This window comes from Vombatus ursinus, unplaced genomic scaffold, assembly GCF_900497805.2.
Source record: "Vombatus ursinus unplaced genomic scaffold, bare-nosed wombat genome assembly UNPS02014841.1, whole genome shotgun sequence".
Classification (NCBI taxonomy): Eukaryota; Metazoa; Chordata; class Mammalia; order Diprotodontia; family Vombatidae; genus Vombatus; species Vombatus ursinus.
The window spans coordinates 29,921,082-29,947,294 of record NW_020954619.1 but is presented as its reverse complement, the minus strand read 5'-3'; the positions used below and the strand labels follow the sequence as shown (position 1 = coordinate 29,947,294).

Genomic DNA, 26,213 nt, shown 5'->3' with positions numbered 1-26,213 from the left:
GTCTGCTTCCAGTGTGGAGAATATCCTGCGCCAAGCTTCAGGGGTTTTGTGCAGCTGTTTTCAGAGTTACTTCTAGGGACCTGCAAGTTTTCAGTTCTTCCAATGTGGTAGGATCAGGGGTGAGGTTTTTACTACTTTCCTGGCCTATGCTGTGGTCTGTGAGGGACCACAAGCACTCTTTCTTGCCTTGGAACTATAAGGAGGATTCCCTCTCCACCTCTAATACAAGCTCCACCATGCCAGCACTCATCCTTGCCCCAGGAATGCCACCCAGAACTGCAACCCAGATCCAAGCACAGGCAAAGCAAGAGAATCCTGCCTCAGCACCATTAAAGAGATCTCTGCAATCCCCCTCTAATCAGTTGCTCGATCCCCCCTCTGTCTGTGCACTGAGAGCTTTGGAAGCAGCCACCATCCCAGGGCTGCACTGTGACTGTGGCCTGATTGAGCTCCTGTCTCACAGTGTTCCAACAGACCTTTCTTACTGACCTTTTAAGTTGTCTTTGGTGTTTGTGGGTTGAGAAGTCTGGAAACTGCCACAGCTGCCTGTGATTCAGTCCTCTGAGGACTGTTCCAGGTTTGCTGAGGCCTGATCTTGGCCTGTATGGCCCATACTGAATTTCATTCCTCTCCTAGCCTGGCACAATAGACCTTTCCAATCAACCATCCAGGTCATCTTAGGCTGGAAATTTGTTGCAGTCTGTCTTTTTGTGGGTTCTGCTGGTCTAGAATTAGTTTTGAGCCATTTTTTTACAGGTATTTGGGAGGTTTTGGGAGAAAGCTCAAGTAAGTCACTACTTTTACTCTACCATCTTGGCTCTGCCCCCAATTTTGCCTTCTAAAACAACACACAAATTTACCTCCTCTTTTATAAATAGTCCTTATACTTTTTAAAGACTACTATATGGCAGATCTATTAGTCTTTAATTCTTAAGGTTAAACATCCTCAGTTGCAGGTACCATTTGGCTTCCATTGTACGCACAATTCTCACAGTTGGAATTGCTTTCTTCTGGGCATGCTCTACTTACACAATGCATATGGTGAATTTAATATTTAAAGGTGGTCTAGTACTCAAAGTGTGTGATGGAAATATGACCTCCTATAATTTGAGTGTATTATGTCTACTAAAACAATCTGTAATTATGTTGAGAGGAAGCATAGCATAGATAAAGAACAGGCCTTGAGACCAGGAATACATGAGTTCAAGTCCCACCTCTGACATATCTTTTCTTTTTAATCATTTTTTTCTTAAATATTTCCTAATTACTTGTAAAATTAACAATTTTTAAAAAAATTTTTGATTCCAAATACTTACTGTGTATTGTGTACCTGATATATTCCACTGATCCACCACTCTATTTTTGGCCAGTATACAAATGTTTTGATGAGTACTATTTTGTAATACAGTTTGAAATCTAGAACTGCTAGATCAAATTCCTTCACATTTTTTTCATTGATTCCCTTGTTATTCTCAACCTTTTGTTCTTCCAGATGAATTTTGCTACTATTTTTATTAGCTCTATAGAACAATTCTTTATAAGCTTGATTGATATGGCACTGAAAAAGTAAATTAATTTAGCTATAATTATCCTTCTGATTATATTGGCTCAGTCTTCCCATTAGAAATCAATATTTCTGTAATTGTTTAGATCTGTCTTTATATTTGTGAAAAGTGTTTTGTAATTCTGTTCACCTATTTGTTGGATTTTCTTGGTGGGTAGACTCCCAACTATTTTTATTGTATGCAGTTATTTTAGGTGGACTTTATCTTTCTAACTTGCTGCTAAATTTTATTGGTAGTAAATGGAAATGCTAATGATTTCTGTGGGTTTATTTTTTGTCCTGATACTTTGCTAAAATTGTTTATTGTTTCACCTAGCTTTTCAGTTGGTTCTCTAGGGTTCTCTATCTATACCATCATGTAATCTGCAAAGTATAATAGTTTTATTTCCTCATTGCCTATTTTTATTCCTTTACTTTCTTTTTCTTGTTGTATGGCTAAAGTTAGCATTTCTAATAGTCGTTCAGTCATTTCAGTCATGTCTGATTCTTTCTGAACCCATTTGGGGTTTTCTTGGTAAAGATACAAGAGTGCTTTGCCATTTCCTCCTCCAGCTAATTTTTTATTTCTAGTACAATATTGAATAACAGTGGTGATAGTGCACATCCTTGCTTCACACCTGATCTTATTCTGAAGGTTTCAAATTTATCTCCATTACAGATTATGCTTGCTCTTGGTATTAGAGAGATACTCTTTATTCTTTTAAGGAAGACTCCATTAATTCCTATTCTTTCCAGTCTTTTTATTAGGGATAGATGTTGTATTTTGTCAAAAGCTTTCCCTGTATATATTGTTATAATCATATGTTTGGGTTTTTTTGCTTATTGATATAGTCAATTATGCCGATAGCTTTCCTATTGGGCCCATATTCCTGCTATAAATCCCACCTGGTCATAGTACATGATTTTTTTGTGATATATTGCTATAATGTCCTTTTTTATTTAAAAAAATCATTCATGTATTTATTTAAAACTTTTGCATTGATATTCATTAAGGAAATTGGTCTCTAGTTTTCTTCTCTGATTTTCTTTTTTCACTCCCTCTGTTAAGGTATCAAAACCATATTTGTGTAATAAATTTGGTAGGACTCTATCTTTACCTTTTTTGGGGGGGTGGGAATAATTGTTTTAATTGCACTGAGACCCATTGAGATTAATTGTTACTTATATGTTTGGTAGAATTTACTTGTAAATTTATCTAGTCCTGGGGATTTTTTCTTAGGGAGTTTGTTAGTTGCTTATGGGTATTTAAGCATTCTTTTTTCACTTCTGTTAATCTAAGCAGTTTATATTTTAATAAATATTCATGCATTTCACCTAGATTGTAGGTTTTACTGGCATGTAATTGGGTAAAATAACTCCTAATAATTGCATTTTCATTGGTGATTTATGTACCTTTTTCATTCTTGATAATAGTAACTTGGTTTTCTACTTTCTTTTTAAAAATTAAGTTACCTAATAGTTTATATATTTAATTTTTTTTCATAAAACCAGTTCCTAGTTTTATTTATTAGTTCAGTTTTTTTAAATTTTGGTTTTATTAATCTCTCCTTTGAATTTCAGGATTTCCAATCTGGTGTTTAATTGGGAATTTATTACTTGTCCTATTCCTACTTTTTAATTGCATGCTCAGTTAATCTGCTCTCTCTATTTTATTGATGTAAGAGTTGAAAGATAGAAATTTTCTCCTAAGTATTCCTTTGGATACATCCATAATTTTTGGGATGTAGCCTGATTGCTGTTATTCTCTTTAATGAAATTATTGATTATTTCTATGATTTGTTCTTTGGTATACTTATTCTTTAGGATTAGATTGTTTAGTTTCCAATGTACTATGATTTCTTGGTCCTTTGTTAAAAGGAATTTTTATGCTTTATGGTTTGAAAGGGTGCATTTAATATATGTACTTTTCTGCAATTGATTGTGAAGTTTTTTTTCCCAAATACATGGTCAATTTTTGTGAAGGTACCATTATAGCTGAGAACAAGGTTTACTCCTTTTTATTCACATTCAATTTTCTTCAGAAATCTATCATATCTAACTTTTCTAAGATTCAATTAATCTCCTTGATCTCACTTTCATTTACTTTATGGTTAGCATTATCTAGCTCTGAGAGGGAAAAGTTGAGGTCAGCCACTAGTAGAGTCTTACTGTCCATTTTCCCCTGTAATTCATTAAAATTTTTCTTTAAGGATTTGGATGCTACAACATTTGATGCATACATACTTGGTATTAATGTTACTTTGTTATCTGTGGTTCCATTTATCAAGATGTAATTTCCTTGTTTATCCTTTTTAATTAGGTCCATTGTTGTTTTTGCTTTGTCTGAGATCATGATTGCTACCCTTGTCTTTTTTATTTCAGGTGAAGCATAATAGATTCTGCTCCAGCTCCTTATTTTAACTTTTCTGTTTAAGTGTGTGTCTTGTAAACAACATATAGTTGGATTCTGGTTTCTAATTCATCCTTCTATCAGCTTCCATTTTACAGGTGAATTTCTCCCATTCACAATCACAGGTATGACTACTAACTACATTTACCTCAATCCTACTTTCTTCTATTTATGCTTCTCTCCATTTTTATCCTGTCCCACCTCTAAAGTTTGTTTTGCTTTTGACCACTGCCTTATTTCATCTGCCTTTTCCTTTATAAATCCTTCTCTTTTATCTTCTTTCCCTCCCACTTCCCTATTGGGTGAGGTAGATTTATATTACTAATTGAGTATTTATATTTTCCTTCTTTGAACCTATTTCTGATGGCCACTACACTCCCTCTTATCATTATCCCTCCACTGTAAAAGCTTTTCCTTGTGCACCTCATTTATGTGAAATAATTTCTCCTTATTCTTCCTATCCCTTTCTACTTATCCCAGGGTACACTCTTTCTTAATTGGTCGTATTTTATATCATCTCAACATAATAAACACACTCCTGCACTCTCTTTTTCTGTAGAATACTTCTAACTGCCCTATAATCATAAAGTTATTTGGAGATAGACATCTCATTTTCCTTTATTGAAAGGTAAAAAGTTTACCTTTATTGAGTACCTTAATGCTTTTTCATGGTTCCATTTTTATGCTTCTCTTGAGTCTTGTATTTGGAAATCTAATTTTCTATTCAACTTTGCTGTTTTCATCAGGAATGCTTGAAAGTTCTTTATTTCCTTAAATATCCATTTGTTTTCCTTAAAAGAGAATATTCATTTTTTTTGCTGGATAGGTGATTCTTGGTTGTGATCCCAGATCTTTTGCTTTTCAGAATATAATATTCCAACCTTTCTGCCCCTGTAATTGGGTAGTTCCTAAATCTTGTATGATGCTGACTCCCCAGTATTTCAATGATTTCCTATTGGCTGCTTGCAGTATTTTCTATTTTATTTGGAAGTTTTGCAGTTTGGCTATAACATTCCTGGGAGTTTTATTTTTGGGATTTCTTTCAGGTTGTGATTGGTGGAGTCTTTCAAGGTCTAGTTTATGCTCTGCTTTTATGATATCAGAGATGATTTTTCTTTATAATTTCTTGATATATGATGTCTAGTCTCTTTATTTGATCATTGTTTTATGTTAATCCAGTAATTCTTAAATGATCTCCTCAATCTATTTTACTTAATCTGTTTTATTCCTATGAGATATTTCATGTCTTCTTTTTTTTATTCTTTTGATTCTATTTCATTATTTCTTGATGTCTCATGGAGTCATTAGCTTCTACTTGCCCATTTCTAATTTTTATGGAATGATTTTCTTCTGTGATCTTTTGTACCTCTATTTCCATTTGTCCAAGTCTGATTTTTAAGGAGTTATTTTCATCAGTGAAGTTTTGTATCTCTTCTTCCCATTTGGCAAATTTTGTTTTTTAAAGTGTTGTTTTCTTCAGGATTTTCTGTGCTTCTTTTTACCAAGCTGTTAATTGTCTTTTCACAATTTTCTTTCTTTGCTTTCATTTCTTTGCCTATTTTTTTCTCTATCATTTTGATTTTGAAATATTTTATCTCTTCTAAGAATTCTTGTTGAGTCTGTGTACAATTAACCTTTTCCTTTGAGGCTTTGGTTTAAGTTGTTTTGGTTTCATTGTCTTCTTCTGAGTTTGTTTCTTTATCTTCCATGTCACCATTACAGATCAACACATAGTAGATTCACCGTAGTAGGTCCAATACAGTCTCAAGCTTTGGACTTTTTTGCAGTGCTATTTATTCAGAGCTAGTTCTGGGAATTTCAAGTTTTCAGTGCTTTCAAGGAATGTGATCTGGGGAAAGGTGTGATCTCTGATTCTTACCCTGGCACAGCCACTGATCCCTTGGGAATGGAAGTGATATTGCCCCTCAAGTCCTCTCTAGCTTTTGAACCAAACGTTTTCCTCTTTGTCCTTGAACTATGACTCAGAAGTCATTATAGTCAATGAAGTTGCCAAATAGTTGCCCCTCAGAACTCCCACTCCCTTTTAACCAAAAATGTTCCTCTTTGCCCTTTAACCAAGGCCCAGAATTGGGTATAGGCAATGGAATTGTCAAATAGCATTTAGTCCTCCATCCAGTGCTAGCATGGGGGTATTCTGCAACTTCTTTCTGATCAGTTGCAGTTCCCTTTACTGTTTCTGGCTTGAGACCTCACAAAGCTGCTACTGCTTCTGTTACCACCACCTAAACTGATATTTCATCCATGTGGGTTTTGGGTCACCTTCCACCCCTGTGTCACAAATCTCTCTTTCTTATCTTCTAAGTTGTGTTGGGAAATAATATCTCACCTTGAGCTTTTTTTAGTTCTATCACTCCAGAAATTGATTTGAGGTGCTATTTTAAAGTTGTTTAGAAGGAAATGTTGAGAAAGCGCCACTGAAAAATCCACCATCTTGGCTTAGCCACCAGAAGTTTCGACATACACTTTCTATATGACCATATTATGTGCCAGACACTGTGCTAGACAAAAACAAACATGTTGCTGTTCTTATGGAGCTTGTATTCTAATGGGGAAAGTGGGAGAATTAAGAGATATGCAAATACACAAATAAGTGAATACAAAATATTTACAAAAGTCATTTTGTTTAAAATATGGAATACATGAAGGGGTCATTAATATGAGAAAAGTTTAGGAAGATAGGTTGGAGATTAGTGATAGAAAGTTTGAATGACAAGTAGAGAAGTTTCTATTTGATTCTAAAGGTATCACTGAGGCCTCTAAAGTGATTGAGGGGTTTGGCCAAACATATATTTTGGGAATCTAATTTTATAGAAGTTTTATGAATGTATTGGAGACTGGGATGAGGCTGGGGAACCAGTGAATCAATGAATGAATGTGATTGAGGAAAGGTAGATACTAATAAGTGAAAAGGGAGTACCATTAGTTAAGTCAGGGAGGAGCTAGAAAGCAAACTTGCCTAGTACACCATTTGTCCTCAGACTGGTCCCTATTACCTCTTTGCATGCATACATTGCAAGTAAATCCAAATATCTAGGACTGATTTGAAATGGTAAAAATCCACTGAACCTATTGAATGACAAAGCATAAGTCAGAGACTGAAATAAATGACAGAAAAAATTCTAGTAAACCATTTATTCATGAATCATTAAACAGACTCAAGAAAGCTTTGGGGGTTTCTCCATAAATAGTATTTTGACAATTTAAAAAAATTATATATGTACCTATGAAGTTTGTGTCAACAACAAATATATTGAAGTGGCTGTATCAGCAGAACTTGGTATCAAGATACTGTTATTTTTTGGTGCATTAATTTAATTCCTAGTTGTGATGGCACCTATTTGTTTTCAATAAACTGTTTTCTATCATGACATAAATTCTGTGTCAATATGCCTATATTCAAATCAACATTTAAAATTCTGATCCACATATGTTAGATTTAACCAGGACATTCTCTGAGTAGAGGTCACACAAATTGTGTTTATACAACTTTGTCACCATTTTCTAAAGAATTTCTGCTTTAGCTAACTTTAACATTCAGTTGAGTTGATATTACATAAAATATGCCATTACTGAGCCTACAGTCTAATGTTAATGAATTTTCATTGCAGATGCTAGACAGACCTCCTGCATTTTGACATTCATTACAAAACTAGTATCAGAGTTGGTATCTGAACCCAGGTTTTCCTGACCGTAGGTGTCATGGCCTACCAACAGACCATGTTGACTTTTATTATGCTGTGATTTGGCTACTTTATAAACTTTGATTTTATCAAACTGTATGCTCTCAATCACATTAAGATTTCAAACACTCTGGGCACATGGGTGAAAACAGTAAAACAAAAAAAAACATAGAGAAAAGGTAATCAGAGTGACATTCAGGGTGAAAGGCTCTATGAATATATAAGAAGAAGAATGATGGACTTTTCACAAATATAGATAAAAAATGACATTGGGGAAAAGTGGGAAGGAAACAAGGATTTATTAACTGCCTACCATGTGTTATGGAATGTGCTAAACATTGAACAAAAATTCTTTCATTTGATCTTCACACAACTCTGTGAAGTAGGTCCTACCATTATCTCCATTTTATATCTGAGAAAACTGAGGCAGACAGTGGTTAAGTGACTTGCCCAGGTTCACGTAGCTAGTAAGGTCTGAGGCCAAGTTTGAACTCATGTCTTCTCCTTAGGCCCAATGCTCTATCTAGTGCACCACCTAACTGCCTAAGACTTCCACAGTCTAATAGCTGAGATTGACTTTGATATGCAAATTAGATGATTGCTAATGCATTGTTGGTGGAGTTGTGAATTGATGCAACCATACATCAATTTGGAACTATGCCCAAATGGCAGTAAAACTGTCCATACCCTCTGGTCAAGCAATGCCACTACTAGGTCTGTATCCCAAAGAGATCATAAAAAATGGGAAAGGACCTACACATACAAAATATTTATAACAGCTTTTTTTGTGGTGGCAAAAAATTGGAAATTGAGGGCATGCCCATCAATTGGGCAATGATTGAACAAGTTGTGGCATATGAATGTAATGAAATACTATTGTTCTGTAAGAAATGATGAGCAGGTAGATTTCAGAAAATCCTGGAAAGACTTACATGAACTGATACTGAGTGAACTGAGTAGAACCAGGAGAACATTGTACAGAGTAACAGCAACATTGTGTGATGATCAACTATGATAGACTTAGCTCTTCTCAGAAATATGATTATCCAAGACCATTCCAAAAGACTCATGATAGAAAATGCTATCCATATCCCGATAAAGAACTATGGAGTCTAAATGGAGATTGAAGCTTACTATTTTCTCTAAGATTAAATTCTATATTTAATATCTGTGTGACCCTGCTTTAAAATATGTAACTTTTTTGAATATTTTCTTTCTTCTCCATTTAGCATAATGTTATATTAATTATGTTTTCATAGAATGTTTGTAAGGGAAGCATCTTCCAAATCATTAAACAATAACAAAATGTGAATAATTGAAACTTAAAGGTGGAAGACAAGACATTTTCATTCTCATGACCTCTCATCTCTCAAAAACTAGAATTATATGTTTAAGGGATAAAAGTAGTTTTAGCTGATTCCATGGCCTTAGAAACCAAGAACCTTAATAATATTAAAAAAAATGAATTAACAGTAGAGGTTAGTACCCAATTCATAATACACTCACTCATCACCACTTCCCAGTTGTTCCCTCAGCAGCTACTTGGGGCAGAGACTTTGGGTGGTAAAATATGTATGCTTGATATATACATCCATCTTGGGAGGGGACTGAGGTAGCTTTAATAACTTGCCACAAAGACAGTCACATCCAAAGAGGAATGAGTCAGAAAGTGAGCAATAGGGGAATGCGGGAAGGGAGGGAGATCAAAATGAGCAAAAATCTCAGGAGGAATTAAAAAAAAAACAATTGAAGATATTGAGCTTACACAGATATTAATAACAGAAGAGGATATAGCCTCCATATCAGCTAAATGAATTTGGATATATATATATATATATATGTATATATACATACATACATATATGTATATGTACATATATCTATGTATGCATGTACATGGATTAACATTTAAGACAAAGGAAAATGAATCAACACCTGCTGAGGCAAAAGATCTTGTGGCTTCCTAAGAAAGTATGGAATTACATTAATATATTCCTAGATGGATTAAAAGAATAAAATACGAATTGTCAAAGCTGAATTGATGGCCTACATAGCAGAAATAACTGGTATAATAGAAAAAAAATGAATCAATAGTAGCAAACATTACCAAAGAAACAAAATAGGATATATGTGACTTTTTTTTGTGCAAGTACACAGAAGTAAAGGACAGTCTGGAAGAAAAGAAGTTAAAAACAATTATGTTAGAAGAAGGCAGGATCTTCATACAAGAAAACATATTAATCTTGAAGATAGAATGCAGAAAGAAAACTAAAGGCTTATAGGTGGCACAAGAGAACATGGTAAATTAAAAAACCAGAGCACATTATTATTCAAGGAATAATACAAGAAAACTAACCAGAACTTCAGAATACAGAAAACAACCTGCTAATAAACACACACACACACACATGCACACACACAGAGATAATCTGTAGGAAACAAACAACAAACTATACTCCAAACTCCAACACACAGTGATTAAGTAACAATTCCACTGACAAACAACTAATTATGTAAAAGTTGAAAAAAAACCTTAAATATGAAAGAAAAGACATTTATATAATAGAAAAGAGTTTTGCACACGCAAGAAGCCACAAGAAAGAATGTAATAATGTGTTGTGAAGAGCAAAGAAGCTTAAGGTATACCCAAAGGTAAACTAACCTGAAAACATTACCCTAACTATCACTGAAAAATTATGCATGTTCAATAAAAAAGGCACATTAAGCATTTCTATAAGGAAAACTAGACCTGAAAAAAAATTCTTTGCTTTTCAAATACTTCGGAAAAGAAATACAAGAAAGGTAAATAAATATACCAACAAAAGACAACAAAAACAAAATAGCAATACAGACACTGCTGAGATTTCTTTCTCAAAGTATATAGAGAGATAAGAATGAAAGTGGAAGTCAAATAGAAGTGATGAAGAAACTGACCTGAAGTATCATAATGCCCCACCTACAAGTGATTCAATTATTATTGTGGGACTAAATTGTAGTATGAAAGGGTTTTCTAGCTCTCCATGGGAGAGAAGGAAAAGAAGATCTATGGGGAAATTTGATGCACCCTAATCAAGTAAGAGGTTAAAAATGAAGAGGAAATACTTGTGTTTATTGAAATCAAGTGTGTTCATCACTCTTGTACCATAGGTGTCCAAGCATTTTCTGTTCAGGCCATACTGCTTCAATCGATTCCTATTATTATATTGTGTACTGTATCAGAGGGAAAGAAGATGGTGGACATTCTCATGATTCTCTGAGATGTTATGGATACCATCTTTTATTTTTATTTGTATTTTTTTTAGGCAATTGCAGTTAAGTGACTTGCCCAGGGTCACACAGCTAGTAAGTGTCAAGTGTTTGGTCTGAGGCCTAATTTGAACTCAAGTCCTCCTGACTTCAGGGCTGGTGCTCTTTCCACTGCACCACCTAGCTGCCCCTAGATACCATGTTTTAGAAAGGCTATTGACAAACTCTAGTAGGTGCCTGGAGGAGCCCAACCACTATTGGAAGGGACCTTGTCTGTTTTCTTTGCATGGCAATTGAAGGAATTGGAGATACTTAGCTTGGAGAAAGGAAGACTTGGTTTAGGGGGACATGATAACTCATTTTAGTTATATGAAAAATTGCCATGTGGAGTGAAAGGTTTTATTGATTCTTACTCCAGAGGGAGATCTAGGAACAATACATAGAAGGCGGAGATTTTAATTCAACATAAGAAAGAATAATCTAACACTAAGCAATATATAAAAAAGTTGTTTCATTGCAAAAAAAAGTTTACTATTGCTGAGGTATTCAAGGAGAAAATGGAAGATTACTTATAAAGGAGAATCAAGAATTGGGTAGGATTTTGGACTAGATGATCTCTAATGTACCTCGCAAATCAGATTGTGACATTCTATGGTTAGAGAGAAAGGACTTTGTATTTTATTTCTTTCTATTCTCCTCTCCTATTGTGCTCAAACACACCAAGCAAATCTAGATAAGCTGAAACTTTGAATTTATTTTTGATGATAAAATAATGAATCTATTCTGTGAAGAATACCTGCTAAAGCAGTTGTTTCTTGATATCAATCACCAATAACACAAAGGAGAAACAGGATGTAAACTCCTTGAGGGTAAGGTCGGTTTTTCATTTTATCTTTGTATTCCTATCATGGTGGTTTACATATAGCAGGCACTTGACAAATACTCATTATCTTGCTTGTATATATATGTATAAATATACATATACATATGTGAATACATATTCCATAAAATATATGTTTTTTGCCTTTTAAAATTTATTTGTTGAACAGGTTTCTTGATCTAATCTGTAAGGAAGAGTTCACTGTTGGAGAAGGCAAGTCCAGGATGGTGGAAAGAAAGGTGGTGCCTGGGAACCAGGATTTGTGGTGTTCACTTAGCACCTTTTTGACAGTGACTTTCAATTATTCAGGAACTGGGCTGTCCCCCTTTCGTGGGTTATTCAGGCCTCTGCTTTGTTGAGACTACTCACCTTTATTTTTGAGGTCTTCCCTGCTTCTTCTCAGATACCCTCCCCTCTCCCCAAAAAGTCTAACCACTTGAGAGATGCTGATTTTCATGAATTTAAATAATTTTATTTAAATCTGTTTCAGTTTCTTCATCTGTAACATAGGGAGTCTCTGAGGTCCCTTCCAGATCCAAAATTGTAGGAGCTCATGATCTTAAGCAGCTTTAGGAAGCCTTTAACCAACTTTGCCCCAGTTATGTTTATACCACAGTATAAAGAGTTTGATACACCTAAAATGTAAGACACAAGAAGTTGTTGGGAATAGTGAGTGACCAATTTCTTTATGAGGACTTTAAGCCTGAAAGTGAACTATCTCTCTACATTTTGTCTGAATCTTGTATTTATCGCATCATAGTCTACTTGGACTATTTATAAGTGCTATCCTTCCTGCTAAGCTGCAAGCTCTTTGAAGGCATGGACTTGAATATAACAGGAGTTTATTAAGTGAGTGCTAAATGAGTGATAGTGGTAATTATCGCAAATAACCCCATACATTTGTGTAGAATTTCAAGATTTTAAAATAGTAGCAGTAGGTAGGCTAAAGTGAATGCTACCCTTTGGGGGCAAGAATTGAAAACTTGGACATGGTCACTTACCAAGTAGGGATTTGAGTAGATGCATCACTAATGAAGAATTTCACAGGTGAAGCCTCTTCAAGGATGTAACCAGAAAAACATATGACAAGAGAAGGTAGTCAAATCATGTGCCGAGAAGGAGTAATATTTGATGTCCAGCCCAGTTTTTCCATTGCTATCCACAGTAACATAAGGAGATCAGAGAATGGTCCTCATCCTGGCTGGTGGTGGTCTTAGAGAGAATTTATGGAGGACATGGTTAGAAAGATAAGAAGTCATGGAATGAATCTTCGTGAGTGGAGAGAACATTTACATCAATGAAAATATGTAGCCACAGAGGCACTCAAATGAGATCTCTGCTAATAGAGGTCCAGGGACAGCACTAACAAATAGGGAGGGGACAGGACCAGAAGTTAGGCTTCACAGAGGAGGCATTAACTGAGGATTTTTCACTGCAAAGATAAATTATAAATATATCAAATAATATACATTTAATAAATATATCAAACCCATAATTGAACCTTTGGGCAAATTTAATCCTGAAACTGATGGTCATGAGCATGTCCTAGAAGAATTGTCTGCCGTCTTACAGACTCTCAATATTGATAAGATGAAAGCTTCATTTTGGAAGCTCTCCCTGGATGTCTTGAATATAAGAAGTTACTGAAAGTGGTGGTCCCTGAATTCTATGCACATGCCTGGAAGAAGTATCTGTGGTCTGATTATAATCTCTTCATAGTTATTTCTTTTCTGTCTACTTTTTGCCTGATAAAATTGGTCTTCATTCCTTCAGTAAAATTATCAAGTCTCTGGATAGTGCCAAAATGCATACATTTATTCAGTTTTTCTTCACCTTTGTGAACTTGACAACATGGATAAAAGATGAATGGAGTTTAATCTATGAAGTCTCTTATGTAAAGGAAACCTAGATTGATCTATGTTGAAATGGGAACCAGAAATACAAACACTGATCAAATACCTAAGTAATGTAATAGAGAACAGGTCAGTCCTGCACATAAAGTCCCCAAAGTTAACTGGGCCTTAGGGGTTTAATTTGACCATCCCAAAGACTGAGGCCATTCTAGTTCCTGATGTACTTCCTGGTCTGAAGAAGACAGAACTAGTACCTCAGAGCTCATATAACCATACGAAAATACAGAAAGAACTGGGTGTAATCAAGCAAAAGAGTCACCAAAAGGCAGAGGCATTACTTCTGGAAGCAAACATGGACACATACAGTTGTGCAATCATCAGACCAGAAAAAAAGAGAGGAATGAGAATTGAATCGGCTACTTGGTTATACTTCAAGTATATACTTGAAGTATATACAGTTATACTTGGTTGGATACTTCAAGGTATCCAACAAGACCAAATCCAAATTTCCATTGGTTTTCTATAAGCCTGACAGCATACCTGTGAAACTCAATGCTGCAACACTGTACAGAGAGGAGCCCTGTACCAGAATAAAGTGGAGAAGGAGCTTTGAAGAATGATAAGTAGGGTACTCTCAGAAAAAAAAAAAAAAAACATGGAAAGACATGAACTGATGCAAAGTGAAATGAGCAGAACTAGAACATTGTACATAGTAACAGCAATATTATGTGATGATCTATGATGAATACCTTTGCTATTCTTAGCAATACAATGATCCAAGACAATTCTGTACGACTTATGATAAAAGGTGCTGTCCATCTCCAGAGAAAGAACTGGTAGCGCTTGAATGCAGATCAAAGATACTTTTTCTTTACCTTCTTTATTTTTCTTTTTTTTTGTCTATTTTATTTCACAGAATGATTTATGTGGAAATATGTTTTACCTGACTGCATATACACATACATATTATATATATATATATATATATATATATATATATCACCTATGTCAAATTGGTTGCCTTCTCAGTGAGAGTGGGAGGGGAAGGACTGAGAGGGTTTGGAATTTGAAATCTGAAAAAAAGGGAATGTTAAAATTGTTTTTATATGTAATTGGAAAAAACAAAGTACTAAACAAAATTGGAAAAATTATTTGTTGGCAACTCTGGATTATAAATAGAATGCCTACCTATGAACTCAGTTGTACTGTGATTACCCTTTTGTTATAAATTCTTAATTGGAAATTTATGGACAATTTAATTAAACTTAAAGAAATCTGCAAAAATTAAGCCATAATTATGTAATTCTTTTTTGTTCTGGGCTAACCAAGTCATTCCTCCCCCAAATTGTCTGATATTGTAATAATAAAACAAACATTGTTTTTAAAAGGGATAGTTTCAGAATCTGTTAGCACAAATATTAAAATATTTTCACTTTGATCCTCATTTTCAGCCATTTTTTAGCTTGTCTGAAGAGGTCTAGAGGGACTAGTTCACTGATGTTTGTATAAAAATGCAGTTATTTTGAGGGTTAAACATTTTGGTGGGTTTGTAGAATGATAATTTAAAGGATGAGTACAGTCTATTTTTCCTCAAGTCATAATAGAAATCCATGATGTTCAGATGATTTAGGCATTCTCTGGGTGTTGACTGACAAGAAAGACTATCACATCTGGGCTTATGGGAGGGAAGGGAGTTGAAAAGGAGAACTGTAATTTGTTTTTGAATAATAAACCTTACCTTGTAATGGCCTAATACCTGATTATGTAACCTGGTTGCCAGAAAATTACAGGATATTAAATTAGAAATGCAAGGCAGGCAGCAAGACTCTTTAAAGATACTTTGGAAAATAGATTGCTTGAGAGCTGTCCCTAAGCTGCAAAGAGGGATAGTGTCCCTTTGTTGATATCTTGGCTGGCTCTTTACTCTTTCCCTGGAAGCAGGATTTGGGGAATAGATCAGCAGTCCTCCCAGATCTCAAGGCAAAGGCTTTTGGAAACCTGCCCAACTAGGGGATATCTGAGGGGAAGAAAAGGAAGGAGAAAAGGACTAACAACACTTTAAAAGCAAGGCCTGATGCTGCAAGTGAAGAAGATTGGGCCATATTTTCTGAAGTAACCTAGAGAACAGGGATGGAGAGGTGGGTTCTAAACAAAGGGAAAGGGGCAGAAAGATCTAGGACAAACCTGAAATAACTGTGTAGTTCAGCCTGTACTCCCTTAAGGTGTTAGATAAGAAAACATTGAAATATCCCAAGGTATTTCCATATATGCTGATACAAATAATGTTATTTCACTTTTGGCATCATAGGTATGAAACTACAATGAGACTTATAAGTCATCAAGTCCAAATCTCTCATTCTAAATATGAGGGAACTGAGATCCAGAAAAAAAAAATAAGGCCTCAACTTACGTACACAATAAGTGACAACTTGAATTTGAATCATTCACTCTAACTCAAGATCAAAAGTTCTCAATTTCACCAAACTGCCTTCTCTAAGTTCATCAATAAGCATCATCTAAGATCTTTCATTTAATGTTTTTTTCATTTTAACTAATATCTTTTTAAAACTCATTTATGTGAACTATAATTCTAAAAGCATGAGGTAGTACAAGCTTTTTTATATATCAGGTTCCTATTTGCAATTAGCTTCAAACTGTCTTCTGTGCACACTGACTTTTTTACAACTTTAGTATTTATTACTAAGTGACAAGGATAACCTTTGAGTATATGGTAATTTTTTGCCAAATATTTCCTATTTCCTCTGTATATTTTTCTTTCAAAATTACTCCACATTTTCAATTTTCTGTTAAAATCATTAAGTAGAAATTCATGCTTACTTTTTTCTTTGTCCTATTTTATTTCAAATTAGGATCTCATTAAACTTATTGGGCAAAGATTGCTTATTGTTTTTATCCCCTTTCCCTTCATATTTTACCACATCTCTGAGGAGCTCCCAGTGATCCCCAAAATTCCTCTTGCATACTGACAGTAATCCTATGAGGCAGGTAAATGTTAAACAAACTCCTTTTTGGACTCCTTATCAGTACCAAGAAGAAAATATGGCATGCCGTTACATTTGCTACTGGATGAGATTTTTAAAATATTATTATTTGTTTCTGTTTGGAGGGGAGGAGAAGATCAATGAGTTTCCAAATGTTTTATAGGTTTATTTTTCTTGTTCAATCAAATTAAAATCTTAATTTCTGTCTTTACTGTTTTCCTGATTATCTTATTAAAAGTGATCATATATAGGAACATATTTGGGAAAAGATAATATACAAAAGCAGACAATTTCATAATAATATTAGTACATTTCAGAATATTAGTCCCAAATAGAAAACAAAAATATACCATATAACAAAATAATTTTGTGGAAAGGAAAGAATGATCTTATTCTCTTTTTTCCATAACAATGAAGATTAATAGTCATCATTATCATATAATCATCTTCTCAGTGTTTTTATTTTTTGTGTGACACTGAAAAGTTTTTAGGGGTACACCACCAACTTTTTTTTTGGTTCTTTTATTTGCTATTTTTTCTTTCTTTCTTTTTCTTTCTCTACTCCCAACAAATTGCATTATTTGGCCTGGGTACACCAATATGTCCTTCCAGTTTTGCCTGGAATAGGTTTGAAAAGTAGGAGCATTAATGCATCTCTCCTGAACTAGTCTATAGTTCTGCCCCTTACATCCCATCCCCAAATCTTTTTAGGTCCCAATCTCACTTCCCATCAGTCACTTGTATTGAAATTGGACATATAACCTGAGAAAGTATTATGAAATGATCTTTTTTTGATGAAGGAATTAGGCATTACTTAAATATAGAAGTTTATCAGATTTTAAAAATTCATGCAAAATATATTTCCATATTAGCCACTTTGCAAAAAAAATCAAGAAAAAGCAAGAAACATTACGAAAGTGAAAAAGTGTGCTTCAATCTAAACTCAGAGTTCATCACTTCTCTTTCTGGGGTTGGATAGCATTTTACATTATGGTTCCTTTTTAATTGACTTGGATTATTGTCTTAATCAGAGTACCTAACTCTTTCACAGTTGATTATAATATTGCTGTCATTGTCTATAATGTTCTTCTGGTTCTACTAACTTCTGAAGAACTATGTTTTTTTCTGAAAACATCCTGCTCATCATTTCATTTACCATAATAGTATTCCATCACAATCATATAGCATAACTTGTTCAACTGTTCTCCATTTGATGGCCATCCTCTTAATTTCCAGTTATTTGCCATCACAAAAAAGAGCTGCAATAAACATCTTTGTACAAATAAGTTCTTTTACTTTTTCTTTTATCTCTTTGGTATGTATACCTAGTAGTGGCATTGCTGTGTCAAAGGCTATGCACAGTTTTATATCCCTTTGGGTGTAGTTCCAAATTGTTCTCCAGAATTATTGGAGTTCACACCTCTACCAATAGTGTGCTAATGACCTTATTTTTCCACCTCACCTCTATTATTGATCATTTTACTTTTCTCTCATGCTAAGGAATCTTATAGGTTGTGAGGCATCCCCACAATTTCCAATTCTTTGCCTCAAAAAAAGAGCTGCCATATATATTCCTTTTTTATGATCTCTTTGGGATACAGATGTAGTAGTGGTGTTGCTAGATCAACGCATATGTACAATTTTATAGCCGTTAGGTATAGTTCCAAATTGCTCTCCAAAATGGTTGGATCAGTTTGCAACTCCATCAATAATGCATTAGCCTTCCACTTTCCCCACATCTCCAACATTTATCATTTTCCTTTTTTTATATTAGCCAATCTGATAGTTGTGATGTAGTACCTCAAAATTGTTTTAATTTGAATTACTCTAATCAATAGTGATTTAGAACATTTTTTTTCATCTGGTTATAATAGCTTTGATTTCTTCTTCTGAAAACGACCCTTTCATATGCTTTGACCATTTATGTCAGAATTATTTTAATTTACATTTCTCTAAACAATTGCTATTTAGAGCATGTTTTTTCATCTGTTTTCTTCTTTTGAAAACTGCCAATTCTTTGCCGCAAAAAAAGAGCTGCCATATATATTCCTTTTTTATGATCTCTTTGGGATACAGATGTAGTAGTGGTGTTGCTAGATCAACGCATATGTACAATTTTATAGCCCGTTGGGTATAGTTCCAAATTGCTCTCCAAAATGGTTGGATCAGTTTGCAACTCCATCAATAATGCATTAGCCTTCCACTTTCCCCACATCTCCAACATTTATCATTTTCCTTTTTTTATATTAGCCAATCTGATAGTTGTGATGTAGTACCTCAAAATTGTTTTAATTTGAATTTCTCTAATCAATAGTGATTTAGAACATTTTTTTTCATCTGGTTATAATAGCTTTGATTTCTTCTTCTGAAAATGACCCTTTCATATGCTTTGACCATTTATGTCAGAATTATTTTAATTTGCATTTCTCTAAGCAATAGCTATTTAGAGCATGTTTTTTCATCTGTTTTCTTCTTTTGAAAACTGCCCGTTCATATCCTTTGAACATTTAACAATTGGGAAATGACTCATTTTTTAAAAATAAATTTGTCTCAGTTCCCTATACATTTGAGAAACAAGACCTTTATCAGAGAAGCATGGTAAATCCCCCCCTCCACTTTCCAGCTTTTTTTTTTTCTAATTTTGGCTGCATGGTTTTGTTTGTACAAAACCTTTTTAATTTTATGTAATCAAAATCATCTCTTTTAATTCTTATAATCTCTCTCTCTTTTGGTCATAGATTATTCCTTTATCCATAGATTGAGAGGCACAATTTACCATGTTCTCTTTATTTACTTATGGAACTAACTTTCATGCCTAAGTCTTTTGCCCATTTTGACCTACACATGGTATGTAGTATGAGGTGTTGACCTATACCTAGTTTCTACCAAATTGTTTTCTAGTTTCTCAGCATTTTTTTTGTCAAATGGTGACATTTGACTGAGTCTTTCAGTTATTCAAACACTAGATTATATGGGCATTTACTAGTACATATTGTATAGCTAATCTATTCCATCGATCCACCACTGTATTCCTGCTAGATTGTTTTGATGATTACTACTTTGCGATGTAGTTTGAAATCTGGTATTGGTAGGCTTCCTTCACATTTTTTTTGTTAATGATTCCCTTGATATTCTTGACCTTTTGTTATTCAGATGAATTTTGTTTTTTACTTTTTCTAGCTCTAAAAATGATTATTTGATAATGTTGATGTGGCACTGAATCAGTAAATTAACTTAGCTATTATTGTCATTTTGATGATATTGGCTTAATTCACCCATGATCAATTAATATCTCTCTAATTGTTTAGATCTGTCTTTCTATACCAGTGTTATGTACTTGTGTTCATGTAGACCCTGGTTTTGTCTTGGCAGGTACATTCCCAATATTTTGTATCTGTAGTTATTTTAAATAAAATTTTTCTTTCTGCTATGTTTTCGGTAACATATAGAAAGTCTGAATTATAGGTTTATTTTGTATCCTGCAACTTTGCTAAAGTTGTTAATTGTTTCAACTAATTATTTCATTCTCTAGGGTTCTCTAGGTATACTTTCGTGCCATCTGCAGAGTAATCATTTTATTTCCTTATGGTCTATTTTTATTCCTTCATTTACTTTTTCTTGTCACATTGCTACAAATATCATTTCTAGTACAATAGTGAAAATAGTGGTGATAATAGACACCCTTCCTTCACCCCTGATCTTACTGGGAAGCTTCTAGTTAGTCCCCATTACAAATAATGTTTGCTGTTTATTTTACATAGATAATACTTATCATTTTAAGAAAGGCTCTGTTGATTCCTATGCTTCTTAATGTTTTTAATAGTAATGGATGTTGAATTTGGCCAAAGGTTTTTTTTAAATCTATTAAGATAATCACATGATTTTTGTTGCTTTTCTTATTGATATGGTCAATTATGCTGATAGTTTTTCTAATATTGAACTAGCCCTGAATTATTGAAATATATACCAGCTGGTCACAATATATGATCTTTGCAATATATTCCTGTAATCTCCTTTCTAGGATTTTATTTAAAAAATTTGCATTAAAATTCATTAGGGAAATTGGTCTATAGTTTTCTTTCTTGGTTTTTGCTCCTCCTAGTTTAGGTATCAAAAGCATATTTATACCATAAAAGGAATTGAGTAGGATTCCTTCGACTATTTTTTCCAGATAATTTATATAGTATTGGAATTAATGGTCCCTTAAATGTTTGGTAGAATTCACTTGTAAATCCATCTTCTCCAATTTTTCTTAAGGAGCTCATTTATGTCTTATTCAATTTGTTTTTCTATGATAGGGTTATTTATTATATTTACTCTTCTATTAATCTGGGCAATTTATATTTTTGTATGTAACCATCCATTTCACTTAGATTGTCAGATTTATTCACATATAATTGAGTAAAATAGGTTTAATTTGCTTCAATTTCATCTTCATTCATAATGCATTTACCTTTTTCACTTTGATTCTGATAATTTTGTTTTCCTCTTTATTAAAATTGAAATTAACCAATAATTTATCTATTTTATTGCTTTTTCATAAAACCAGCTCCTATTTTTTATTTATTAGTTCTTTCTTAACTTTCGATTTTATTAGTCTCTCATTTGATTTTCAGGATTTCCATTTTGGGATTTCATTTTTCTTAAGTCCCTCCCCTCCTATTTCCCTGTTGGGTAAGAGAAATTTCTATATCCAAATTTATCTATAAGTATGTATGTATGTACGTATGTACATATTTATATATATATGTACATATATTCTTCCCTCTTTGAACTAATTCAGATTAGGCTCAATAATTGCTCTTTCCCCCCCACCACTTTCTCTTCCTTCTACACCTCTTTTATGTGAGATACTTTTCCCAGTTCTTCCTCTTCCTTCTCTCTTCTCCCTATGCATCCTTCTTGCTCACCCATCAATTTTCTTTAGATCATATGAACACAATGGACTTACTCCTGTACCCTCTGTCTATATAGAATCTTTCTAACTGCTCTAAAAATGATAAAGTTCTTAACAGTTGCATGTATCATCTTCCCATTTATGAATATAAATAGTTTAACCTTGTGTTTTTCTTTCATGTTTACTATGTTCTGCTTCTCTTCAGTCTTTTATTTGAAATTCAATTTCCTATTCCTCTCTGGTTTTTTCATCAGGAATGCTTGTAAGTCCTCTATTTCCATTAAAAGTCCATTTCCCCCTGAGGGATTATACTCAGTTTTTCTTGGTTGTAATCCTACTTCCTTTGCCTTGCAGAATATCATATTCCAAACCTTCCATTTCTTTACTTTGGTAACTGTTAAATCTTCTGTTTTCCTGACTCTTTTGAAGTATTTTCTCTTTGATCAAAGAGCTGTGGAATTTGGCTATAATATCCCTGAGAGTTTTCATTTTGAGATCTCTCTCAGAAGGTGATTGGTTTCAATTTCTATTTCATCCTCTGGTTCTAGGTTATTGGGAAGATTTTTCTTTATTAATTTCTTGAAATATGATGCCTAGACTCTATTTCTGATTGTGGCTTTTGGCAGCCAGATAATTCTTAAATTATCTCTCCTTGATGTATTTTCCAGGTCAGTTGTTTTCTGATGAAATATTTCACATTTTTTCCTACTTTTTGTTCTTTTGACTGTTTTTTTAAAAAATTGTTTCTTAATGTCTCATGGAGTCATTAGTTACCATTTGCCCAATTTTAATTTTTAAGGAATAATTTTCTTCAGTGAGCTTTTGTGTCTTTTCCCATTTTGCGAAGTGTAATTTTTAAGGGGTTATCTTCATCTGTGAAATTTTGTATCTCTTTTTACTATTTGACCAATTCTGTTTTTTTTAACTGATTTTATTTTCTTCAATATTTTCATGCTTATTTTATCAAGCTATGAATGATTTTGTTTGTAATTTTCTTCCATTGCTCTCATTTCTTTCTTCTGGTTTTTCCTATTTCATCTTGAAAGTTATTTTTTAGCTTTTCCAGAAATTCTTGTCAGGCTTGTGTCAAATTTACTTGTTTTGAGGTTTTGCTTATAACTGTTTTGACATCATTTTCTCCCCTAAGTTTGGGCCTTGATTTTCCTGTCACTAGAGTAGTTTTTTAATGATCAGATTTTGTTGTTGTTTGCTCAGTTTTCCAGTCTATTTCTTGAGTTTGAAACTTATTTTAAGTTGGGTTCTCTTTCTGAGTAGGAGTTTGGGGGTCAATGACCCAAGCTTCAGGCTTGGTGCAAAAAAAGCACTATTGTTTGCAGAACTAATTCTGCTGTTGGTCTGGAAGTTTTCATTGCTTCCAAGGTGGTGTGATCAGGGGAGTATTGTGGTTATTGCTTATTTGGTCTGAACTCTGGACCTCATCCAGGAAAGTCTCTTGATCCATCTGCAAGTCAAACTGTTCCTCAGGGGTACTACTCCCTTGGGACAGGAAGAGACACTATTCTTCAAGGCCCCTGCTCCCTTCTGACTGCAAAGAATACTACTCTTAAAGGTGCATTCTTCTTTGTGAGTGAAAGTACTATTGCTTCTCAAGCCCACCAGTCCCTTCTGACTGTAAGTTATACTGCTTCTCAGGGCCCCTGCTCCCTCAGAACAGTAAGTGTGTATGACATGGAAGTGTCATGGAAAGTATGACATGGAAATGGGTATGGGCAATGGAGTTGCCAAGCAGTGCCTTGTTCTGCTCTCAGTGCCGGCATAGGGGCCTCCTGCAATATTTTTCTCACTAATAACCAGATCCTCTTACCATCTCTGGTTTGAGAATTTCCAAAGCTGTTGCTGTTGCTGCTGCCTCCAAGGTCCACAGCTGGTGTCACTGCCATGTATGCTCCAGGTCAATTCTCACCCTAATGTCATAAAACTCTCCTTCTTACCTCCTAAATTATCTTTGTCTGAAGAAGTGTCTCACCTCAATCCTTTGTTGGCTCTGCCATTCCAGAATTCAATTTAAAATGTTATTTTTAAGTTGTTTGGAGGGGAACATTGAGAGAGCTTAGCTGCTTTTTCTACTCTTATCTCTTTGCTCTTTCCCCAGATGTTCACAGATTCTTTATGAAATGGTCTTTAAATTCTTTCTTGTTTATTTTATTTTACATTTTTCTAGGTCTCAAAGGAGTACTTTTAAGGTTTCTTGCTATTATAGATTTAGTAACCAGGCTGGTGCTGAATGTCATTAAATATAAATACTTAAGGAAAAGCTAAACAAGTCACAGGGAGACATAGACAGTACATCCCTACCTTGGACTTTCAAAAGCAGGCCTTAGACTAGGCTTAGGGTGGATTGTCTACTTATTTCCAAGATCAATGCCACACAGCTGCTATTTTTTTTGATCCTTGTCCAGTAACATAGCTTCAGGCCTAATTTGCGTTAGATCCTCTGGATGGGCAACCACTCCATGTCTTAGAACACTGTCCCAGGTCCTCTACACCCCCTGGTCATCTTGACCAGTTATGTAACAAGTTTTTGAAGGAAAAAAAAGTATTGATAATAATGAGGCACATATGGGGAAGGGGAAAGTAATTCTGAATAAAATGATTATTTTGTTATACTTTAGAGCAATACTAAAACAAATACTGGAAGAATATGAGTTATTTCAGGTCATAGACTGTTTTACTTGTTCTTTTTAACCCCAGTGTTAGTACATTAGTTTGCACAAAAACAACAACAACAGCAACAACAACATTTAGTGTAAACATCCTCTCTTTTGGCTTCAGTAAGGTGGAAACCATTGCCTATTTATAAAGTAAAATATTCCTGACTTGGCATTAGTAGCCTTTCACAATCTAGTCTAAACATGCCTTTCTAAATTTGCCTTTGTTCTAGTGCTTTGATTATCTAAACATATCACTCACACACATTTCTGCCTTTATTGATTCTGTTCATCATATCTGCTTGTTTGGAATGTTGTCTTTTTTATTAATTCTAGGAATTCTAATGAATGCTTTTGGGAATAGAAAAAAATACACAAAATTCTTGATAATTCCATATTATGCTTGAAGATGTCTATTGATGGTGAAATAATTAGTGTCCTTTCAAGTAACTAAAACCATTCTTTTCAACAGATCTAATTGTTAGGATTTTTTTTTCTTAATGTTGAAAAGAAGTCTGCTAGCTACACATTCTGCCCTTCCTCATAATTCTGCACTACTGGAAACAAGCAGAATAAATACAATCCTTCTTCAATATCATAATCCTTCATATTTTTGAAGAGGGTTATCAAGTTCCTCCTATATCTTTTTTTCTGTAAGCCAAAAAGTTCAATTCCTTCAACCAAATTGTATATGGCATCACTTGGAGGACATTCATAATCCTGCTTGATCTCTGAATGTACACTAATTTATCAGTGTCCTTCACAAAATGTGGTACCTAGAAATGGAATCATTGCTCCAGATGAAGTCCAACCAAGGTTCAATGCAGGGCAGATCTTATTTTTCTTCCACCAGGAATCATATTTCCTATTGACATGACTTAAGTTCTCACTAGCTTTTACTGGTACCACACCATACTGATTATGATGAACTAAAATTCCTAAAGATATTTTTCAAATAATTCAGTTTGATTCAGGTATACATATTTACCTTCTCTTCATTTTTTTAAGACTCTACAGTCTTTGACCTCTGTATGCCTCAGTTTCCTCAACTATAAAATGGGGATAATAACACCTAACTCACAGGACTGTCGTGAAGATCAAATGAGATATTTGTAAAGTGCTTAGCACAGTGCTTGGAACATACTAGGACTTTATCGGTGCTTATTGTCTTCCCTTAAACAGTGTATTAATTTGAATCCAAATGTAGGATTTTACATTTATCCATATAAAATTTTGTCTTGGTAACATCTACCCAATGTTCTTTTTTTTCAAGTTCTTTTCTAATCTTAATACTGTAACTGGTAGCCAAAAAAAAATGAAACAAAAACAACATAATACACACATATAACCAAATCAAAATGAGCTCTGTGGCTCCCTATTACTGGTAATAAGTGAAATCCAAATTGATTATAAATCACAGATCTTTGGGTTCAATCAATCACTATATTGTAAACAAAGACAATTATGTTCTAAATGGGACTATTTCCGTATTTCTTCATCCTATTGACTATATTGGAGTATGGGGAAGAGGTATAGTAGGGTTTTCCTATTTACTTCACAGTAATTGAGTTGGGGGAAATTGAACTATAAGATATAAATATGTGGACATTTTGTTATTGCCCAGTTTCTTACAGCAAACTACATAGTTCAAGAAATAAACATCATAGTTTTGGCAGATTCATGGATCATATATGGATTTAGAATTGGAAAGGATATCAGAGACCATGCAGTTTATCACTGTCATTTTATAGATAAAAAACTGAAATTCAGAGAGAATAAGTGATTTGCAAAAGACCACATTTTTAATGTCAGGAAGAGGATTTGAACACATATCTCCTGATTACAGAGACCATGCTCTTTCTACTCTACCATCTCATAGTCCACAAAAGAATTGGAGTAGATGTTAGAGCCATTAAAATTTTTTATTCTCCAGATATCACCCCTTCATCTTCAACTCACCCTGTGCCATCTATCTATCTATCTATCTATCTATCTATCTATCTATCTATCTA

At 34.0% G+C, this 26,213-nt stretch overlaps 1 pseudogene; it reads right to left on the bottom strand.

The window, feature by feature from the left end:
* The window catches only part of LOC114026595, a 139,611-nt pseudogene extending 116,178 nt beyond the window's left edge, over positions 1–23,433 (bottom strand).
* Positions 23,434–26,213: the final 2,780 nt, after the last annotated feature.